This window comes from Miscanthus floridulus, chromosome 8 (assembly GCF_019320115.1).
Source record: "Miscanthus floridulus cultivar M001 chromosome 8, ASM1932011v1, whole genome shotgun sequence".
Taxonomy (NCBI): Eukaryota; Viridiplantae; Streptophyta; class Magnoliopsida; order Poales; family Poaceae; genus Miscanthus; species Miscanthus floridulus.
Genome location: NC_089587.1, coordinates 136,758,674 through 136,773,732, shown reverse-complemented (window position 1 = coordinate 136,773,732; position 15,059 = coordinate 136,758,674).

Sequence of the window (15,059 nt, the reverse complement as noted above, 5' to 3'; positions counted from 1 at the left end):
TGCTGATCACAACCCGCAAAAGCATTCAGATAAGGGAAACAGAGATCATGCCCATGATCTAGTCTTCATCACCCGTCGGGTGGAGACAATACTTACAGAATCCCTGATATAGAAGGTCATCTGCAATAAGAGGGAATAAACCCTAAGTACGGGAATGTACTCAGCCAGACTTACCCATCGAAAACCAAAACAAATGACACCAAGGATTATGCATAGCTTAATTTAGTGGATCTAGCTGACACTTTCTTTTGCGGAAAAGCATAAGTAATAATGATCAACTCTTAACCTGAACTAGCAGTGACTTTTAGCCATTAACCTATCATCTATATTAGCACCTGTACTAAATAATCATTTTATTAAGGTGCAAACATTAATAACCATATCAGGTATACATTGTGGCAACATTATCATCATCATCCATTTAACCATATCATTAAATTAATTGAATCTACGTTGCCAGCTGCTTAGTCAAGTTCTCACTATCCAGGGAGAGACAGGCGATTCGAATCGATTCCTATCCAGCTAGGAGGGGTATTCCTAAACACAAACCCTGCTTCCCCCGTCAGGGTCGCAAACAAGTCACCTTTGGTATGATTCAGGAGTCGCGAGTCCGAATAGATCGAACATTCTCAGAGAACCACTCTGCCAAGGCTGTTCAGGACTCTAACCCGCCTTGGACTTATGCCAATGGCTCTCCGCACATCCTTACTACATCTAGAATGCACGCCACTACTCGTGTCCCTGGCCTGAGTCAAGCTACTAGGCTTGGCGGTCGGAATGACTTATCCAGCCAGCTAAGTATTAGGCTGCGTTCAATATGACATGAGGACGTATAGCGTATCGGTCCTTAAATGACTCAGACGGAGTCACTATGTCCAAACCTACACAAGACTCCGCCCGGTCCTAATTCATTATTAACATGGTTCTTTTCCATGATAGAAAATATAGCCAACCGTGATCCACCTCATCCTAAAGCTCGCAGGTGACAGGAAATCACCTGACTTCTATCGCACTAAGCATGGCTAAGCATTTAACCCGTTCCTAAACTTAAATAAGATTCCAGTGCGATATCTGGACAAGGAGGGTTATATATAATGCAACAATTGGTCTCAACCAATTCCTATACTTAATGCATCATCAACGAATAAAAGATACTCAATGTATTTGTAAAAACATGGGAGGCTTAATATGCTGTGGGGCTTGCCTTTCAGGAAAGAGGAAGGCTGGTGATCAGGGCACTCGGGCAACTCCTCCGCGACGGCTGCTTCGTTGGCTTCCTGCACCTCGGGCTCCTCCTCCTGGTTGGCTCCCTCGAACTCTAGGAACATCACTCCCTCCGGCACACCTATTGCATGAATGCGCAAGATAAATATCATGGATGCACAAGAACGAATGGCAGGGATGCTCGGGGAATGCACATGTTCGCTTGTAGTCCGCATATTCCAACTTAAGCCCTATTCGAATCACTTTACTTACCAAGTTTATACAACCTAATGTATAATTGCTCATCTTCAGTTAATGACCTAGCACCTGCACCTAAGCATATTCTCAAGTTAGGCTAACCCCTAAACAATCAACGAGAACATTGCAACAAGCATACACTCAAACATTTGTACTTCAGCAAAATGGAGACTATATAGTGGTACAGTAAACTGGCCATAACTAGAGATTTAGAACTCTAAATGACATGCAACAAGACAATTTGGAAAGCTTATTAAATTGTCTACAATTCATTTTTAGACCTCTAAGCATGATTCCAACCTTTACTAGGTTGAATTCTTTAATCAACAGAACTCTGTCCTCATAAGACAGAGAGTAAGCAAAACTGTAACCTAACTTTAAACAGTTGTAGTTCCTAAACTACTGGGCCAAATGCCATCAAATTTTTATAGGAGCTAGATACATAAATTATCTACAACTTTTGTATTCATCACATTCACAGCAAACCAAATATCATGGGGAACTTTATAAAGTCCCCAGATCTATCTAGAGGGACATAATGCCAACAAATAATTATTAACTTATGATGTAAACACATAATTGGACAAAACTAATTCTACTCACTTATTACACATATCACAAGAACACCAGAAAGTAAGGTGTTCATCACCAAAATATTTCTTTTAATACCTTTCTTAATTTATTTAATTAATTAGGGGAAATGGTAAACTTATATGAAAACTACACCATTAATTCTACAAAAAATACAGTAGATACTACATGCTCTAAGCATACTACCATAAAAAATTTCACACCATTTGAGTAAGTATAATAGCCTACACAAAAATGATAAGGCATAATGGCTTAAAATGGCATAATTAGGAAACCTTAGTGAAAAAGTGTCAAGCAACAGATTTTATATTTTTTCTAGCATCCTTAAGGTACTAGGATACTCCCCACAAAGTTTCATGGTCATAGGATTCCGAGATAATTTACAAAAAATCACACAAGTAGCAATCAATGATAAAAGGAAAATCTATAACTCAAAAACCATACATGCAATGACTCTCAAATTTTAACCAGAGCTTCTACTAAGCAATACTAGCTTACCCACAAAGTTTTATAATTTTTGGACCACAGAAACTCAAGATATAATTTAAACAAGTTTGCATGCATTTAAAAACACATTTCAAGTTCCTATTTAATTCATCCAAAATTTCTACATCATGTGCTCATGTCATATTTTTCTTAAATACTAGACTTCCCTGTGAGTCTAACAAAATTTGAATCACACCATTTGGATCTACACATTTGTAGTTACAAAATTTACAAAACAGCATAGAAATCTGTAAATTTGAACTATCCTATCACTACACTGTCACTGACGCGTGGGACCCACGTGTATGCCGGGCCCGCTGGTCAGCGACGCAGAACAGGGGAGACGGCACAGCGATGGTCTAGCTCACCGACGATGGCTCCTTCGGTGACATCGAAAGCACCGGCGTGATCTCCGTGACGAGGTTATTCGATTGGTGCTACCGGCGAGACCTAAGACCTAGCGGAGGTGGCTCGTCTCTGGTGATGGCGGCACGACAGAGCTCCGACGCGAGGTGCCAGTGATGGCAAGCCATGGCTACCTCAACCGAGCTTGGTATGAGCTTCAAGGGGTCGCTATGGTGCTACCCAAGCAAAGAGAGGAGGACGAGAAGGCCTCGATGGTAGTTGGCCGCGTAGAGCTCCAACTCCGGCGAGACCCTATCATGGCGGGCGGTGGTGGAAACAGCCAATGTGCCCTTACCAAGACTCAATCGGCTCAGCTAAGAGGTGGAGGAGGTAGAGGAGGACATGACGGAGTTGTGGACGAGCTGGGGTTCACGTTTTTGCGGCGGCGAGCAAGCTAGGCGACGGCGGAGCTGCTCGGCAATGGTGGAGCGGCGCTGCTCGGTTGCTGCTCGTGGTGGAGGGCGAAGGAAATGAAAAATGGACTATGAGCCGGTCGGACAGGCGTGTGGGGGTGTTCATGTCATGGCCAGCAGCGCCAGGACGGCCGCGGCACGTGGCAGCGTGGTCAGGTGGCCGGCGATGAGTGTCACCCACGCGGCGCTCGTTTTCTGAATTCTGTTAGGTACTGTAGCTCACATTCATTTAACTGATCAGCCTGAGAGCAAGGATTGATAGCCTTTGATCTCCTCAACCGGGAAGAATCTATGCAAACATTATACATGAAAGTTGTAGAGCTATGATAGGGCTACAACTTTGCTTTAGAAATCAATAGCTAAATCTCAATGGATCACGAGTTATATCAAGCCAAAGTCAGCTCGATCCAACTAAAATTGCATTTAGGACTTAGAAATATTTTCAAGTGTTGAATCAGCCTTCAATACTAACTTGTGGGTCCTTTTTGAACATGTTGTGCACATTTTCATAACTTGGCTTCTAAACAAAGTTTGTTCCTTATAAAATTTGCTACAACTTTGTTTTAGGTTGCTCAGACATGCAAACATTCTAAGCCACACTTTTTAAACAGTCAAACAAAAAGGGTTCAGGAGTCAAAACAAGTCAAACCACTATTTGAAATCACAATTAGGCAACATGCTCAACATGAACAATGTTCCAAATGACATTCTAGGTGTCACTAAGTTGTTTAAGAGAATTTTTAGCCACACCACACATTGGTCACACAAGAATCAAGCATCGTATGTACTGAAACAATGAAAATCACATGAAATGTTACATTTGTTTCATAGTCATGTTTCACATGTTTCATGATCTTGTTGCATAGTATTAACTAACCATATTTCACTAAAGTGAGTTGCACATGTTGCACTTAAGTGTTGCACACCTTTCATTTCATAAAAGAAACAACACACATGAAATATGCAACATGTTGTAATGTTTCGAAATCATGTTTCAGGCAATACAAGCTTATGAATGGATGAATGATGCTCATGTTCATGAAATGCAAGTGCAAATGTGGAAGCCAAACACCTGGGGTGTTACAACATTTATGTATGTGTGTGAGACTACATTCATGTATGTGTGTGTGAGACTACATTCATGTATGTTTGTGTGAACAATGTGTACTAAGAATTTAACAAATTATAAATTACCAAAATAAAAGTTATCGATCTCCATGAGTTATTCAACTTTGGTATTCATTACTTTTTCAGTTGAAATGATTTGGGGGTCCAAATTTTGGTTCGAACTTATCATTTTTTCAAATTTCAAATTTGAAAGGTTCAAATTTTGTCAAATGACAAGATGACTAAAATAAAAGTTGTTGATATTAATGAGTTGAACAACTTTGGTATTCATCACTTTTTATGTTGAAATCAATTTGGGTCTCAAATTTTGGTTCGAACTTGTCATTTTTTAAAATTTCAAATTTGAAAGGTTCAAATTTTGTGAAATGACAAGATAACCAAAATAAAAGTTGTAGATCTTGATGAGTTGAACAACTTTTGTATTCATCACTTTTACATCTGAAATCATTTAGGGTTTGAAATTTTGGTTTGAACTTGTCAAATTTTAAATTTCAAAATTTTAAATGTGTAAAACATTGTCACATCCAAGTTTGATCAAACTTAAATGCTGAAGCATAATTTTAGAAATTTTTAGGAAAAGAAACAATCACATTTGGAGTTATTATGAGAGAGAATAACTAGTTACAAAGTTTACCCATAGATTAAAAAGAGAAATCACACTATTTTAGATGATCCTTACATGATCATAGTGAACAGTGTGATTTCTTTTTTTAATCTGTGGGTCAACTTTGTAACTAGTTTTTCTTCCTCATACTAACTCCAAATCTGATGATTTTTTTCCTAAAATTTTCTAAAATCATTCTCTATCAATTTATTTTGTTGGTTTTGTGAATATATACATATGAAAAGTTTGAGTAATTTAAATTTTGAATTTCAAAAAAATGCAACTTCAGACAAGATTTTGGTACCCCAAATGATTTCAGCTGAAAAGTGATAAATACCAAAGTTTAATAACTCATCAAGATCTACAACGTTTGTATTGGTGATTTCTTCATATGATAAAGTGATAATGACATTGTTCACAAATGTGACACATCTCTCGTAAGGTTTTATAAACTATATTAGACATGTGTAAGATTTATGAACAATGTGTGCTAAGAATTTGTCAAATAAAAAAGTGACCAAAATAAAAGTTGTAGATATTCATGAGTTGAACAACTTTGGTATTCATCACTTTTTATGTTGAAATCAATTTGGGTCTCAAATTTTGGTTCGAACTTATCATTTTTCAAAATTTCAAATTTGAAAGGTTCGAATTTTGTCAAATGACAAGATGACTAAAATAAAAGTTGTACATATTAATGAGTGGAACAACTTTGGTATTCATCACTTTTTATGTTGAAATCATTTTGGGTCTCAAATTTTGGTTCAAGCTTGTCATTTTTTCAAATTTCAAATTTGAAAGGTTCAAATTTTGTCAAATGAAAAAATGACCAAAATAAAAGTTGTAGATATTCATGAGTTGAACAACTTTGGTATTCATCACTTTTTATGTTGAAATCATTTTGGGTCTCAAATTTTGGTTCGAACTTGTCATTTTTTCAAATTTCAAATTTGAAAAGGTTCAAATTTTAGTCAAATGACAAGATGATCAAAATAAAAGTTGTAGATCTTCATGACCTCTACAACTTTAATGTTCAACTTTGATTTTCATTTGAGATCATTTGGTGTCTCAAAATTATTTTAGTAGGTTTGACTTTAATTTTTTAAAATTTAATTTTTTTCCCATTTTTAAAGGTTCAATTTTCAATTTTAAACTGTTGTAGTTGTCTTAGTTATTGTATATGTAAATATATATATATAAATAATTATAAAATTTTGTACTATTTATTTATTATTTACATTTCAAAAATTCATTTTGATTTAGATTTTTGAAAAAAAATTCAACTGTAGGGACGGTTTATAACCTCAGTCGTCCCTATAGTTTATCTGTAGTGGCGGCTTCATTTTGATTTAGATTTTTGAAAAAAAATCAACTGTAGGGGCGGTTTATAACCTCAGCCGCCCCTACAGTTTTTCTATAAGGGTGGCTTATAACCTCAGCCGCCCCTATAGTTTATCTGTAGGGACGGCTTATAACCTCAGCCGCCCCTACAGTGCTCTAAGGTATATCAGTGATCGTCGTTGTGGCCACCCGTTAAGTGTTGGGCGAAATCTCCTGTGGACATCGTCAGGCTGCCCAATTCCTCGGCGGCTAGGGTTCCTGCGGCACCGAGGAGGCGAGGACCGCAGGCTCCCGACGCGTCTCCAGTGGCCGGCCCCCTCCCTCTCCCTCTCCGCTCGCCCAGATCCAGAGCGAGGAGGCTAGGGTTCCTGCCGCACCGAGGAGGCGAGGACCGTAGGCTCCCGACGCGTCTCCGGCGGCCTGGCCCCCTCCCTCTCCCTCTCCTGCTCGCCTAGATCCGGAGCGAGGAGGCTAGGGTTCCCACCGCACCGAGGAGGCGAGGACCGCAGGCTCCCGACGCGTCTCCGGTGGCCGGCCCCCTCCCTCTCCCTCTCCGCTCACCCAGATCCGGAGCGTCGTCAACACCGTCTCCGGCTACCCGACGTTGCTCTACAACGTCTTGCGCAACCGGTTCGAGGCGGACTTCCAGTGGAAGGATCACGTCGACCAGGTACTGACCCTTCCTTCCTTTTGTTCTGCATGGATTCTGTGGTTAGTAGTATTCTTGAACCTCTCGGCAGCGTTGAAACACCAAGGAAACTTTATATGTGTAAACTTTATATTCTGGATGGTTAGTAGTATTCTGGATGGATCTTGCAAACTTTATATGTGGATTCCGAGGTAGAAAGTAGTAGTACTGATGATTGGGATCTGGTCAGGTTCTTGTTGGCACAGCAATCTGCAGTAGAACAACTTTGTCGTTCCAGTTTGGGTTTTCCTCAAGAAACTTTTAGTGAGCATAGCATTATCCTGTCACCAAGAGAGGTGGTGATCAGCTAGCATTAGACAAGAAAAAAAAGATGAGACTACCAGGGCATTCAGCACCCACAGTACTGTAGAGTGCATGGTATGTTAAACTGATGAGTAAATAATACATGTTTTAGTGAGCATAGCAGAAACACCGCCTGCTTATCAATATAAAATGCAGGGAAATGTAGTACCACACTATCACTCAGCTATAACCACAGTCCAGCTATTTATCAGTACAGTTATTTAGATATTACCTCCAGGTCACAAAAACTTGTAACATTTGACTTTGCAAGGTCTTTGATGCATACCTTTGGCCACTAATACCTTCCAGAATACATTCTTAAAGACCTTCAAATTTATGATATTTTGCAACAATAGATGAATTCTAGTGCACCAACTTGAGTTTTTCCCTGGAGTCATAATTTATGGCATTAAATCTATTTTGCATGTAAATATGTTAAACAATCCAATCCCTGTTCTATTTAATTTTTATGTTCTAAGAGGATCAATTTGGGCCTGCGTATTTAAGAAAAAGTGGACTGCTGAATAGCTCATCTTCTATGGCAGCTTGAGTCATATAAAAAGCTAGGTCAGTATAAGAATGGTTCTAAATTTGGGGTATATCTTCTTTAAGTTCCGTTAAGTAATGGAACGACTTATGTTTTAAATATTTGTCTTACAATATGGTAACTGGTTAACTGCATATACTCTACCATCTACCCTGGTTCGGATAATCTCTCCTGTTTAACAGTTTATCTTTGATTTTAGTGCCATTGCATATATGCTTATTTGTTTCTTTGTGCACAAAAAAGATTTATTTTTCTACATGTTTTACCTGGTTCGTAGTTTACCTTTGTTTTAGTTTACCTGGTGCGTAGTTTACCTGGTTCGGACAATCATAATCTTTATTTTGTTAGTGAATCATAATCTTTATTTTGTTAGTGTTATACTCTTGTCAGTTTTCTTCTGTGTTTAGTTGATATGCCTACTGGTTCAAATTCTCCATTAGTTTGACAGTGGAATTCAGCTTTTGATGTGACACATAACTTTCTACTTGAAAAGTCTATTCTTAGGACACTGACATATGTAGTACTGGCTAATGTTTTGTGAATTTTAGGGTGTTGTAAAAAATACAATCCCAGCCATTGCTTCAACGAATGCAATTATATCTGCTGCTTGTGCATTGGAAGCCTTCAAGCTTATTTCTGGGTGCAGCAAAAGTGTGTCAAACTATCTCACGTGAGTTCCATTGTTTCATAACCCATAGTTACTGTAAAAGTTGGTTTCCTCAAATGTAAGGACTAAATGAGTTATTTAAATGTTAGCCTGCTCGGATGTGCTATTTGGGCTGTAGCTGTCACTGCACACAAGTAAGCTGCTGAGCAGTAGCAGACTATCAGCAGCAGCTACTGCAGCCACAGCCAAAGTAGCAGTGTAGCACAAGCGATCACATTCACAGCTTATATTTTTTAGATTTAGAAATGCTTTTGTTTCATCATTTAACCAAACCTGTGCCTGGGAACTGACCTACAATCGTATTTCTCCATTTTTTTTTACTTTGCATATTTGACCAATGATGAATCCTTAGTATACTACATGTTAGATTTTTTATTCGGCAAATACTCAGTGTAACACTATAATTTGGGAAATAAGCTGGTAAAATTAGAGCCGCCACCCCTTGAGTTTCCCCCTTTAGCACGATGAGCGTGTCATCGGCATACTGCAGAACTGTGCAAGGTGTTTCAGCAGACCACTCTTGCACATGATCCATGGCCCCGGACAGCCATTAACTAGGACTGCCGACTTGGAGGAAGCTAAGATGTCATGCATCCAGCCTATCCAAGTTTCACTGAAACCCCTTGCTCTCAGAACCCTGAACAACCCTTCCCAATTGCTGTTTCTGTGACCCAAACACCTCTAAATTGGATGGATATTAGATATAAGTGATGTAGAGGTCCAATTACAATTAGACCTGAAGAGGTTTTCTTGTAGCGACACTGTATAGACTTGACCTTATATATGACAGAAAACTTAAAGCTTAAATGTTGGTGTTGTGACTGTACCTGTGGATTTGACCCATAGATCTCCCCAATATTATCGTTAACTTGTCATCTAATTTGTTGTTTCTGTAATCCACAAACACCTCTTTCATTGGATGGATAGTAGATGCATGCAGGGGTTCAGTTAGATCTCAATCGGTCTTTGTTTTAAAAGTTATAATGTATTGACAAGATGCTGGTGTGTGTTCTGAATATAGATGTGGTTTGCTCTATAGATTTTCCTTATGTAACTATGTTGTCATCAACTATTCTGCGATCCAGTAAATATAGTTATCTCTAATTTGGTCCCAACTGGAGCCCAGATTAGATAGTGTGACTACGTACTTACTGCTTACAGAATGATTGCGCCTGGCTTTCCTGAAGGTGTCCATATACGCATCACAAGATGGACGCATGCAGTAGAGCTGCAGTGGGCGCACCTCGTTTGTAGTTATTATTCCATGCATGGCAGTACACGTATAGTACATGCGTATTCTTAACTGTGTGTGCTGGAATGTGTCAGTGGCATATATTGTGAGTGGGTGAGATTAAGGTCCCTTGTGACAAGCATCTCTGTCTCTTCACCAAGTGCTGCTGCTGCTGCTGCTGCTGCTGCTACTACTACTACTAGTGCTACTACAAGTACTACTACTACTAGTAGTACTACTACTACTTATACTACTACTTCTACCACTAGTACTACTACTTCTACTACTTATACTACTTTTTTTTCTTGCATCTCTTAGAACAAGGCACGAAATGTCGCGAACATCAAAGAGTGCATCCCGATGCCCCGTGAATGATGAGCAGCCATCCCATGGAGAGCAAGAACTAGATGACCAGCTTACTCAGGAGCAGTTCGATAACGAGTTAGAAAAGGGTCTAGAAGTGATGCTTACTCAGGAGGACCTTGTCGATGATGAGGATCCAGTGGGGGGAGCCCAGGGAAGAGAAGGCGGAGAGGATGCCCAAGGCGAAGAAGGGGATGATGATGATGACACCTCATCAAGGGGATATGTAAGTCACGAGGATCCTTTCCCACAAGAACCCAGACGGAGGCCAACGGAGGACGAGTTGGACAAGGATTTTGATCCGAACGACGAGGTACGGATAAAGCCTTAGTAGCTTATAAATTTGGCTAATGCTATGGCTTTATGTTACCTCTGCTAACACTTTTGACCTGCCGAATACATAGGTCGTCCCTACTCAACCTCTGAAAAGACGACGTCGGCCTCCGGCTCGTCTTACCGGACAATACATAGTAGGGGCAAAGGAGATCAGAGGAAGGAGCCACAGATACTCATAATGAGGCCTCCGCTCCACAACCTCAGGGGACAACCACGACTGAGACTGCCCAGCCAAAGAGGAAATGAGGGGGGATTAGAAAGCCAAACCAATATCACGACAAGGCATGCTATGTGATAACGGAGGTCGGACCAGACGGGCAGATCCTTAAGCCATATACATACAGGGCGAAATTCCGTAATCACATCGGGTTTGTAGTTAGAGATAAGTTGAACCCAACTATCCATAGCTAGAATCTTGTACCTATGAGCCAAAAGGTAGACCTATGGGAGAAGCTGAAGCATAACTTTAGGTTTTCGGAGGGAACGCACGAGTTGGTACAACAAAATGCTTTTAAGATAATGGGGCAGAGCTTCCGACGTTGGCGGTCAGGATCTGAACAAGAACTTTATCCAATAGAAGTTAACTCCTTTCCACGAGTATGGCAACATAACTCCTAGTCAATGGGAGGAGCTCGTGGCTAAAAAGACTTCAGAGGCATCATTGGCCCTCAATGCCCGTAACAGCGAGCAGGCGAAGAAGAACCAACACTACCCTCGTCTAGGCCCCGGTGGCTACGCTGGCAAGCAAGAGGTCTTTAGGAAGATGGACGCAGAGGCCAAAGCTGCCGGGAATACGGAAGTGCCGAAGTTGAAGCCATGCCTTAGACAGTGGATATACGCGAGGAGTGTCGATTCATCCGGTAGTAGCCTCAAGTTTGCTAAGCCGGAGACCGGAGAGGTTGTATCAAAAATACTGAAACTTGCTGAAGACAAGGAGAAGGGCGCATTCAACCCTTCCAAGAGAGGGACGAGCTTACCGTTGCCTTGGGAAACCCCGAGCACACAGGACGCACCAGGGGGCTAGGGAAGAGGATGTCCTAGAAGCATGGATTCAGTAGAGGAGAGGCACATGTACAAGAAACATGGCAGAGACCGAGAGTCTAATCTTGAGCGCCAAGTGAAGGCTCTAGTTGAAAAGATGTTGGTGGAGAAAGGACTGTCTACGATGGAGCCACAGACACCAATGGGGCCGCCCAGAGAACTGGCGGTAGTTGGCAGCCCTCCGGATGTTCCCAGCAGTCAAGGTTCCAATGCAACCGGAACCCCTGTTGATCGCATACGGGCGCCAACCAGTTGCAAATTGGTGGTTCCGATGGGCAGGCAAAACGTGATCATTGAGGTGGCAACGGGCGTGGCACATCCTCTGGGCGGCACGTGGCACACTAGGGACATCCCGCAGGACTACACTTGGGTCAAGGTGCATACCGTGAAGCCCGAGTTCATGACTTGGAAGATAGAACACCCTACTCCCGAGGGGCTCGAGTTACTCGAAGACGTCATGAACCAGTTCATCCTCTAGCATAGACGTACAGGACATTGTATTGACCGAGTCTTTGCCAACTCCAATTGAAGTTCATCCTCTGGAGCGACCCATCGAGGACGGGGAGGTATACTCACCGGCCCATGACCATGACCACCACACGCTAGAGACTTCTCCACCTCGTACCGAGCAAGGGCATGATGACGTGCCACATCCTTCTCCACCTCATATCGAGCATGGGCATGATGACATGCCACGTCCTTCTCCAGCTCGTACCGAGCAAAGGCATGATGAGATCCAACATCTTTATCAACAAGCGCAGCCGATACATGAACAAGTGTCTCATGAACAGCAATTGCCTCGTGAACAGCCGATACGTGAAGAACAAGTGGCCCCTGGAGCAGGTGATGCACAAGTTGACAAGGACGTGCCCTGAATGGGAAGCTCGAAACAAAATCCCAATCAAGATAAGGCCATCGTATGTGGGCATTAATGATGTCTCATCGGTGCACAAGTGGATGGCTCATGACCAGTTCAAGCCTAAGAACCAAGTAAAAGAATTAGAGCACCAGCTTCTAAGGAGGGCACCACTAGCAAACTGCACAAAGGGTTAAACAAGTATCCAGCTGTTGATAACCTCAAATGGTCAAATGATTGCCCATGATAAATATGAAAAAGGCAAGAACTTCCTACCAAACCGAGTCATACAGTGCTTGCCACGTGGAATGAGAAAGTTCCACGATTGGTACTTGTGTGCTCAGATAACAGAACTAGAAATCTTACAAGCATGGATCCCTGCCTGGCACATTTGGAGCCCCAGGTGGGCAAATTGCCGTTGAGTTTAAGGATATCCAGGTATGCTTTCACCTCGGACGAATGGAAATGAATCTAATTCAGCATATGGTGCCTGTAAGTCCTTGCCCTCTCGATATGATATGAATGTAATCTTTTAATTTTGTTGTAACTAACACACGCCGTGATTTGTAGAATGCAAGCGGACTTTGTGAAAAAGAGGCTAGCTCTGAAACACGGGTATATAGACCCTTCACCTATAGCATCAACAAATTTTAATTACCCTAAAGAGTGGAAACTAGATTGCAAAGAACTAGGAGCTGGAAAGACACTTAAGAAGAAAGAGGAACATCAGAAACAAGAAAATATTGGAAGAGTCCCTCAAGGTTGCAGGCATACATTGCCCTATGTTTTAAAAATCTCCAACAACACGATAATATATGGATACCATACCACTTCAAGTAAGTTCGAACTGTATACTTAGCTTTGTTCAAATTACTTTGTTCGATGCAAAAGAGCTTATGTGTTCCTTCTATGACTAAATTCATGCAGCGATCACTGGATTTGCATAGGCGTCTGGCTCTCACATAGCATGGCATGGGTCTTTAATTCAGCGGATTTCCCAGTCGAGACATACAAAGACTTCATAACGATTGTCGAGACATATACATATTGACAATCCTCATTTTAGCTACTATGTTTGTATACATACTTATAAGGTTCAATGTGGGATACTAACAAGTTGTATTTGCTAAAACCATTAGAACAGGGCATTCAGGCACTATATCCAGGAACATAAGGGGAGGCATCATACAAATAGGAAGGAAAAGTTGTATGTCAAAACTCTATGTGCGGTAAGTGTCATTTACGTTGGTACTCCTATATATTACGTGTCTGTCAATAGCATTACTTAACATCTTCATATGCAAAACACACAGTGCCCCAAGCAGAAGCCTAGGGAGTCTACATTGTGGATACTACACATGTATTATGATGAGTACCATCGGTGGCTACAACAGAAACCCCAATCTAGTAAGTTTGAACCTCTTCGCTCGTAGTATGAAAAGTTCGCATATGTTGTGATATAGTAAACCTAAACTTGTTCTCTTGTAGTTGGAGAAAGATAAAGACACGAGAAGGAACCCATACAAGGATGACGAGCTCATAGAGATGGTCGGCGACCTTTGCAACTTTATAATGGACCAGATTGTGTATCATAAAGGCACTTACCATCGTCTTCTTTCTGACTTAGGTAGTAATCCTCTGTACCGACACCTTCGGGAGATTGATAGGTTAGCCCTAGGCCGTTGATGACAATATGGACTTGTGGTATGATTTGGATCAGACTTTGGAACAGTTTGGACTTTGTTTTGCATGTGGACTTGTGGATATCTTAATGGACTATGTTGTAATGATGGACTTTTGTGAATTATGATTTGTAATGATGGTCTTGTGTTTGTGGATGTATATATGTATATTTATGGCGGTCATATTCGAATTTGAATTATATATATATATATGGTCAAATTTGAATTTAAATTTTTTTTTTGCTGGAAAATCCACTGTAGGGGCGGTTCTTGATTGAACCGCCCTTATAAATACACACAGTAGGGGCGGCTGGTGATACAGCCGCCCTTACAGAAGTACACTACAGGAGTGACTGATATTACCAGCCGCCCTTACAGAGGACACTGTAAGGGCGGCTGAAAACACCAGCCGCCCCTACAGAGGGCACTGCAGGGGCGGTCAGAAAACCGCTCCTACAGAGGCACCCTCTGTAGGAACACCCTGGGAAGGGCGGCTGGCGCAGCCGCCCCTACAGTAACATTCTGTAGTAGTGATGGATTGTAGGGGCATTTGTATTTTGCTTTTAGTCCCAGCGCATGTGCTACGCCTCTAGTTTGTGTAGACCTTGTGCTCGGACATATAAAGTTAAAGGGAATGCACTAATACATACGCTGATATACTTAAATGATGTGCTTGGTTACACAATCAGGGATGTTCACTACACGGAATATGTCATGGTGCATAATAACTAGTTCCAGTGGGTGTACTCCACTTATTCTATAGAGACTTTGGTTTGTAATGACTCCATCTCTACTTATTAAGTATGCATATGGGTTTTCTAACTATGGTACATTCATATATTAAATCTTATAAGAAATGTAATGGCGGTGAGATATATATGATTTATTAGTGATATTGAATGTAAAATATTAGATA